Source organism: Clarias gariepinus, chromosome 6 (genome assembly GCF_024256425.1).
Source record: "Clarias gariepinus isolate MV-2021 ecotype Netherlands chromosome 6, CGAR_prim_01v2, whole genome shotgun sequence".
NCBI lineage: Eukaryota > Metazoa > Chordata > Actinopteri > Siluriformes > Clariidae > Clarias > Clarias gariepinus.
The window spans coordinates 40,962,640-40,972,293 of record NC_071105.1 but is presented as its reverse complement, the minus strand read 5'-3'; positions in this window follow the sequence as shown (position 1 = coordinate 40,972,293).

Below are 9,654 nucleotides of genomic sequence, written 5' to 3'. Positions count from 1 at the left end.
CAGTCAGTGTTGGATGGAAAAGAGATGATATTAGTCCTGTATTGGGTGGTTAAGAGACCTTATGGCCTGCGGGAAGAAGCTCCTCCTCAATCTCTCTGTATTAATCTTCAGGAAGCGGAATCGCTTCCCAGACCGCAACAGAGAGAACAGTCCATTGTTGGGATGGCTGAGGTCCTTCACCATCTTCCTGGCCTTAGTCCAGCTAAAGGGTGCCTAACACACGTCCTGTGGCGAGACACAGGCAGACAGACAACTAACACGTAACAGGACACACAAACTACACGTGGAGCTGATACTGGACACAACAAGACAAGACACGTAGAGACTAGGAGGGACACGTAGAAAAAAGGGACGGGACTAGGGCTAAAGACATGGCAATCAGCTAGGCATGGCTTTTAGCTAAACATGGTTAAGCGGTACTTAACCAGGGCAGTCAGCTACACATTCACCTAGCTAAACATGTCTTCAGCCCCAACATGCACTAAGCTACACTTACCTAATAGCTCAACACACACTAGGGAATTGGGGCACAGAAACACAGACGGGGGACACTAGGGAGGCTCGGCTAGGGGACACTAGGGAGGCTCGGCTCACTGGGACACTAGGGAGGCAGGAAACACAGAATAGCTAGAGACACAAAGGGGCTATGGCTAAAAGCATGTTAGTTAGTTCAACATAGGTTTTAGCTAAACACACTCCTAAACAGCTCCACAAACATAGACACACAGAACATATACATAAACATTGGCAATATGAGAGCCCAAGTCAACAGAACTTAAACAAAACAAAGAACAAAACAAAGAACAAAACAAAGAACAAAACAAAATGCCCACACAAATGACAGTAGTTAAACTAATAATGCTCGACCCAGTTTCCCAGACTAAACTGCTATTTATAGATGGATTAATGGCTACCTCGGCTCAGGTGTGCACTCGCATCACCTGACCGAGGTGCCTTCTCTGAAACTGAGTCAGCCAACAAAAACTACAACTAAAAAACAGCGACCTCTGGTGGTGGTCCCTTACACAGATAAAGGCATTAATAGAAGAAGCTGAATGACAGTTAAACCAGGAACAATATTATAAAAAACCTATCAAACTAATTTTTCTAAAAAAAACTTTCCAAAAATAAAAAAAAAAATCTTGCTAAATTAAAAGAACATGGTTGTATAAATAAAAAACAGGAAACTTACCCGATGGGACCTGACGATCCACGCCCCAGATACTTCTATCTCATTCCTACAATACCTAAGAAACAGAAATCATAGAGCATTCTCTTCGAGATGTCCCCAGGCCGACCCAATTGTTTTGGATTGTGTGCAGTGAGACCTATGCCAGATGACAATAGACTTGATGAAGCTCATAGAAATAAAACTGATAGAAATTAATGTAAATAATAATGACTTTTAATTTAACTCTAAATACTATATTCAGGTTAGGGGTACAGCCATCAGTAAGCCAACATTTTTATGGCACAGTGAAAAGAAGCAGTATTGGCTGCTGGGCATACTATACCTCTCTATTATTACAAGTTCTTGGATCATATCTGGGGAGTCTGGGCTGAAGAGGAATTCAAATAAATCACTAATCACCTTAATCATTTTCATCAATCCATTACAATTAAATGCACCCTACACAAAACAGAAGTTAACTTCCTGAACACTATAAACTTCTATGTGACAAATGATGGCTTAACTTAACTCCAGCATGTATTACTATCTGTGAGAACAAATGGAAGCCTAAGGCCCTGAGATTACCTGCTATCTTAGGTTCCCTGGGATACACCTAACCATTGCTGCTGGCCTATTAATTTCACATGCTGCAGCATAGAATCTTCTATAACCATAACTCTTTTGGGCTTTGCAGGAATGCTTCATCAAGGAAAGCAAACCTGTTGGACACATAACATGAAGAGGACTAGTAATCACCAGGTAGGCCAGCCTTAGCATTTGCTTTGGCTGAGTGAGTATGCCGGCAAGTTATCACCTGCTTGCCACTCTACGAGAGCTCTAAAGCCAGAGAAGGGGGGGGTTCACCCAACCTAGGTCACCCAGACTTCACCCAGATAACATCCTGCATTCCACACACTGAAAAAACTCAATGTTAGCCATGATAAGTTTTTAACAGACATTAAAAAAAACTTCAGGTTTGTTGCTAGTAGTAGTAGTGGTACATTTGGTTGCATCATCTTAAAGCTAAGTGGAACATTTATAAAGAGAGCTCTTGTATGTGTGCACTGTGGTCTATAGTAACACCTACTGATTAAACAAGTAAATGTAATGGTATCTGTAGTGCCACAACCTACCCTACTGTATATGCAAATTTACAGGAGTCCAGTTTACCTCCTATACAGTGGTGTTAAAAATAATAGCAGTGTGTTGAAATAACTGAGTAAAGCTCCATATTCATATAATAACTTTTAATTTAAATCACACAAATGCATTGGACACCCTGCACATGCTAACATTGTGCTAAATGTATTATTAGCTTAATGTTAAGAAAAACTAATAATTGTCACGCTTCTCACCTCGGTGTCTGTGTTTGGGTGGCATAATCGCAGGAGACGAGCTGGCGTTTCAGGATCAGGTTTTTATTTAATACACACATAAATAACACCAACTGAAATCATATAAATGGTAACAAAAGCTAGACGCCTGACTGTGCTCCAGTCAGGCTCTTTATAATCAACTTAATTATCTCACCTCGGTTCAGGTGAATTCCCACGTCACCTGACCGAGGTGCAGTCTGGGACATGCAGTCCAACTAAAACACTAACTTTAACATAAAACAAAACAAACCCAGGCGCTTTTGGCGCCCTCTAGGGGTTAACCGTTACAATAATAGTCTGTTAAAAAATAGCAGTGTGGAGTTTAATGAGAGAAGGTAAATTATTCTGTGAAAAACAGGTGTCAAACAAGTTTTCCTTATTTAAGGATAAATGCAGAAAAGGTTGTCCTGTGCATTTCTCTCTGAAAATCAGAGTAAAATGGGTTGTCCAGACATTGTTCAGAAGAACAATGTACTGATTTAAAAGTTGATTAGAGATGGGAAAACATACAAAGAAGTGCAGAAAATGATATGGTGCTCTGCTTAAATGATACCAAATCATTTTTACGCTTTAAAATGGAGATCAAAACCAGAAAGACATGAAAGAAAATGAAAAACTACTATTCGGCTGGATCGAAGAATAACAAAATTGACTTAAAGAACATCTAAAGTTACCTGTTAGTACTGTTACTATTAGAAGATGACTATGTGAAGTCAAGCTATCAGCAAGAAGCCCCGCAAAATCCCATTGTTGGAAAAAAGACATGTGCTGAAGAGGTTACAGTTCGCCAAAGAACACATTGACTGGCCTAAAGAGAAATGGAGCAATATTTTCTGGACTCAAAAAGCAAGATTGTCCTTTTTGGGTGTAGGTAGCTGCAGACAGTTTGTCAGGCCCCCAAATACTAAATTCAAGCCACAGTACACTGTAAAGACAGTGACGCATGGAGGCACAAGCATCATGATATAGGGATGCTTCTCGTACTATGGTGTTGGGTCTATTTATCACATTTCAGGGATCATGGATCAATTTGAGTACATCAGAATACTTAAAGAGGTCATGTTGCCTTATGTCGAAGAGGAAAACACCAGTAAGCGAGCAGCATCTTGGCTCTAGACCAACAAGATCAACGTTATGGAGTGGCGAGCCCAATCCCCAGACCTTAATCCAATAGAAAACTTGTGGGCTGAGATTAAAAATGCTGTTTCGCAGCACCGGGACGCTGTACTCATTGTGGCGGTTTGGGAAATCCGACCACGCCGCCATCTTCCTTATGCCAAAATACAAACAAAGGCTCAAACAGGAAGTTCCGGTTCAGAGGGAGGTCGCGCGATGGACGGACCAATCGGTGGCCGCGTTACAGGACGCACCTGATGATGCAGACTGGGACATGTTCCGAAACAGCTCCGATGACGTCAGCGTGTTTACGGAAGCGGTTGTGGAATTCATCAGGAGACTAGCGGATGATACCGTGGAGAAAAAGACTTTCAGAATGTTTTCCAATCAGAAGCCGTGGGTGGATAAAAAGCATCATGATATAGGGATGCTTCTCGTACTATGGTGGATACTATGGGATAAAAACATCCGCAACGCTCTGAGATCTCGCACCGCTGCCTACAACTCAGGACTTGCATCGGGGGACAGGGACGTGTACAAGGCTGCATCATATAACGTCTGGAAGGCGGTGAAAGAGACGCGTTTATCATCTCTGAGCATGACGTGAGAAGAGCCTTCAAGAGAGTGAACACCAGTAAAGCAGCAGGACCAGACGGCATCTTAGGTCCTATTCTCAGAGCCTGCGCAGACCAGCTAGCACCTGGGTTCACAGAGATATTTATCTCAGTCGGTGATCCCCACATGCTTCAAAGAGTCCATCACTGTTCCTGTCCTGGAGAAACCTTATCCTGCTTCTCAGTAGTGATGAAGTGCTTTGAACGCCTGGTCAAAGACTTAATCATTTCTTCACTACCGGACACACTTGACCCACTACAGTTTGCATAAGGCCCAAACCGTTCTACTGATGATGCTTTCTCTCACCTCCTCCACACATCACTCACTCACCTGGACACTAGGAAAGGACATTATGTTAAAATGCTCTTTGTCGACTACAGCTCTGCATTTAATACCATAATTCCCTCCACACTCACCACTAAGCTGGAGCACCTGGGACTCAGCTTATCTATGTGCCAGTGGATCTCCAACTTCCTAACTGGCAGACCACAGGCAGTAAGGATAGGCGGTCATGTCTCAGCCTCCCTCACTCTCAGCACTGGAGCACCCCAGGGCTGTGTTCTAAGCCCCCTGCTGTACTCTCTGTACACCTATGACTGTGTGGCCACTACCAACTCCACCACTGTCATAAAGTTTGCTGACGACACTGTCGTGGTGGGCCTGATCACCAACAACGATAAGACGGCCTACCTAGAGGAGAATGCAAATCTGGAGAACTGGTGCCAGAGGAACAATCTCCTTCTGAACATCTGCAAGACAAAGTAGCTGATAGTGGAGCAGGACAAAGCAGGACAGGAACTACCAGACACCAGTCATCAACAGAAGCCCAGTGGAGAGAGTGGACAGCTTCCGATACCTCTGTGTTTACATCACACAGAACCTGTCATGGTCCTGTCACATCAACACCATGGTAAAAAAGACCCGACAGCATCTCTACCACCTCAGACACTTGAGAGACTTTAGACTGCCCTCTAAGGTGCTCAGGAATTTCTACTCCTGCACCGTAGAGAGCTTCCTGATGGGAAACATCACAACCTGGTTTGGAAACAGCACCATGTAGGACAGACGAGTTTTACAGAGGGTGGTGCGATTAGCTGAGCGAATCATCCGCACTGAGCTCCCTGACCTGCACTCAATCTATAGCAAGCAGTGCTGGACCAAGGCCAGGAAGATCGTGAAGGACAACAATCCCAAAAATGGACTGTTCTCTCTACTGCGGTCTGGAAAGCAATTTCGCTCCCTGAAGGCCAATACAGGGATTCTTGAAGGCGATAAGGTCTCTTAACCACACCACCTGACAGGACTAATAACATATTTCCCAACTCCCAAGATTGACTGGACAATCATGGACACTATGGACACATTCATACACACTTGCACTATATATTTATATTTTCATTGCTGGACCATTGCACAAGATACTTTAATAAGTCACCCCATAGTCACTTCCAAATTGTTTACAAATTTCTTTTTTTTTCTTCTATATTTCTATAGTTTGTAATATTTTTATTATGCCCTTATTTGTACCTTATTTGTAAAGTATATTTTACAAGTTTAATTCATTTTTGTTTAAACGGTAAATTCATCACTTTATAAAGATGAGTGATGACACTGCTATTTTTTAAACAGGCTAATATTTATAATATAACAGGATAAGATGCTGGGCCAAAATCTAATATGTGTGCATATCTTGGGTTTCTGTAAAAGCTTACCTCCTGCCACAAAAAAAAGGGAAAAAAGTAATATTTCACTCTGATCAAGACCCATGAGATTTACCAGACAAAAATCCAAACCACAATCCCAATCCCACAGCACACATTAACAACCGCAAACATTTTCTTATACCAAAGGATGAGTACGATCCGCCAAACCTATTTTAATCAAATTCATATTTTATTTGTCACAAACACAGTCATACACATTACGATATGCAGTGAAATGCTTGTACGACTGCCGGTGACCTTAAAAAGAAAATAAAAACTATATATAAGGAATAAATATTAATAAAAAGAAATGAAATACAAAAGAAAAAAAATTACTAGTAAAATAAACAAACTGTACAAATAAGGGCATAAAAAAAATTATTACAAAATATAGAAATATAGGAATATAGGGGGGGAATATATACTGTATATAAAAATTTTTTAAAGTGGCATTAAAATGTTTTAAATTGGCAAAGTGTCATGTGCAAAATGGCAGATATATATAAACATGTATTGTATAAAGTGACTTATGAAAGTGACATGTGCAATGGTTTCAGATATGTAAATATGTATTGCATGAATGTGTCTATGATTGTCCAGTCAATGTCAATGTTTAAAAGATTTTACTCCTGTGTGGTGTGATTGAGAGACCTTATCGCCTGCGGGAAGAAGCTTCTCCTCAGTCTTTTTGTGTTGGCCTTCAGGGAGCAGAATCGCTTCCCAGACCGCAACAGAAAAAACAGTCCATTGTTGGGATGGCTGAGGTCCTTCACGATCTTCCTGGCCTTGGTCCAGCACCGCTTGCTGTAGATCAAGTGCAGGTCAGGGAGCTCGGTGCGGATGATGCGCTCAGCTGATCGCACCACCCTCCGTAGAGCTCGTTTGCCCTGCATGGTGCTGGAGGGAATTATGGTATTAGTCGATGAAGAGCATTTTAACATAATTCCCTTTCCTAGTGTGGAGGAGATGAGAGATTGCATCGTCTGTGGAATGGTTCTGGCGGTATGCAAACTGTAGTGGGTCGAGTGTGTCTGGTAGTGAAGAAATTATGAAGTCTCTGACCAGGCATTCAAAGCACTTTATCACTACTGAGGTGAGGGCTACAGGGCAATAGTCATTGAGAGAAGCAGGATGTGGTCAATGATGAACAATGATGGACTCTTTGAAGCATGTGGGGATCACCGACTGAGATAAAGAGATGTTGAATATCTCAGTAAACACAGGTGCTAGCTGGTCTGCGCAGGCTTTGAGGATACGACCTGAGATGCCGTCTGGTCCTGCTGCTTTCCTGGTGTTCACTCTCTTGAAGACTCTCCTGACGTCATGCTCGGTGATGATGAACACGTTTCCGGTGCTGGCAGTGTCTTCCTGTCCTGTCATTAGCATTGCTAGCGTCTTTAGCTGCAGCCTCGAAGCGAGCATAGAAAGTGTTTAGCTCGTCTGCCAGAGTCACGTCCGCTATCGTCATACCGGTTGTTGGTGCTTTATAGTCCGTAATTGTCCTTAGTCCCTGCCACAGGCTCCTAGAGTCACTCTGTTGGAGTTGTGACTCTAGTTTCCTCCCGTAGCGCTGCTTCGGCTCTTACCGCCTTCCGGACGTTATACGATGCAGCCTTGTATGGTTCCATGTCCCCTGACGCAAGTACCGTGTTGTAGGCAGCGGTGCGAGATCTCAGAGCTTCGCGGATGGTTTTATCCACCCACGGCTTTTGGTTGGGAAACGTTTTAATAGTCTTTTTTTTCCACAGTATCATCCGCTAGTTTCCCGATGAATCCCACAATCGCTTCCGTAAACACGCTGACGTCATCATCGGAGCTGTTTTTGAACATGTCCCAGCCTGCGTCATCGAGTGCGTCCTGTAATGCCGCCACCGATTGGTCCGTCCAGCGCGCGACCTCCCTCTGAACCGGAACTTCCTGTTTCAGCCTTTGTTTGTGTTTCGGCATGAGGATTTACCAAACAGTGGACGAGATTGCGCCTTGTAGCCGTCCTTGACCGTTGTATAACAATGATCTAGTGTCCTTTCACCCTTGGTGGGGCAGGTGATGTGCTAATAAAAGTTTGGCGCTGCGCGTTTGAGGTTGGCACTATTAAAGTCCCCCGCCACAATAAGCGCAGCGTCCCAGTGTTGTGTCCGTGTCTGCTTGTGGTGGAATATAAACAGCACTGATTATGACTGATGTAAACTCCCGAGGTAGATAAAAAGGATGACACATGATGGACAGTAGTTCCAAGTTGGGTGTGCAGGAGCGTGTGAGAGGAACAACGCCCGCGCTGTTGCACCAGCTGTTGTTCACCAATAAACACACACCGCCTCCCCTTGACTTTCCCGAGTCCCGCGTCCTGTCCATGCGGTGAACCGAGAAGAACTCGGCCGGCTGGATGGCGTGGTGCGGCACCGCTGGGTTCAGCCATGTCTCAGTGAAGCAGAGGAGATTGCAGTCCAGGGGTAGCTCAGTGGCTAAGGCATTGGACTATGGTTTAGAAGATTCCAGGTTCAAACCCCACAACCACTAGGTTGCCACTGTTGGGCCCTTGAGCAAGGCCCTTAACCCTCAACTGCTTATGTGTAATGTGTAATGACATAAAAATGTAAGTCGCTCTGGATAAGAGCCTCTGCCAAATGCCTAAATGTAAATGTCCCGAATGTCTCTCTGGAACATTACCCTGGCCCTGAGGTCATCGAGCTTGTTCTCCAGTGACTGGACGTTGGCGAGCAGGATGCTAGGCAGAGGTGTGCGGTGTCTCAGCCTGTTCCTGACGCCTAAACCTATCTCCTCCCGAAATAACCATATTTGGAGGTTAAGACCGCCTATTTTTAATATGTATAATCTCACTGCATATTAATACGACCGATAATTGTCATTGATCTGTTTGGCTAAAAATGGAAGAACAGAAACGAAAAGCAAAAAAAAAGAAACTTCACCAACTGCGAGATAGAGGTACTGCTGTCTGAGGTGGAGGGCCGAAAAAAAATGTATTTGGTGGGCTCTCTGCGGGCATTTCTAATAAAAGAAAGATGTTAGAATTGGAGCAAGTAACAGAAGCAGTCAATGCTGTTACCTCGGTGCCTCGCACAGTCCAAAAGACAAAAAAAAAAATGGTCTGACTTAAAAGTAGTCGTAAAAAAAAGAATATGTGCACACAGGCGCAGTGTCGTAACAACTGGTGGTGGTCAAGGAATCACTGACCTCTCAGCCTTTGATGCAAGGGTGGGTGCGATTATAGGGGAAACAGGATTAAGTGGAGTTCTTCCAGAATTCCAAGGTGATACGGATGTGATTTGCGGTAACGATGGTAAGTAATTGATTTATCTACAGATAATATAAGTTTTGTCTGTTTAAAATTCAGCTTTTTTATTGTGGATAATTTAAATCAACCAATTCAAATTCTGCGAAAGTGGAAAGTCCTAAAATATCCAAGTGACAAATCTAGAAATAGATGCAGCTGTCCTTAAGATATACGTTTATTAAAATAGTCGATTTTCCTGTTTATTCATATGCAAAAAATTTAACTTAAAAAGACAAAAGCAAGTCATCAAGTGCACATTTTATTTCACACATTTACAGATATGCAATACAACCTTTATTTAATTAAACTTTTTTTAATGATTAAAGGAAAAGTTAATCTTGGAATGCCTTCAAGCCCGGTGAGTGGTCCAAGTGGGGTAGA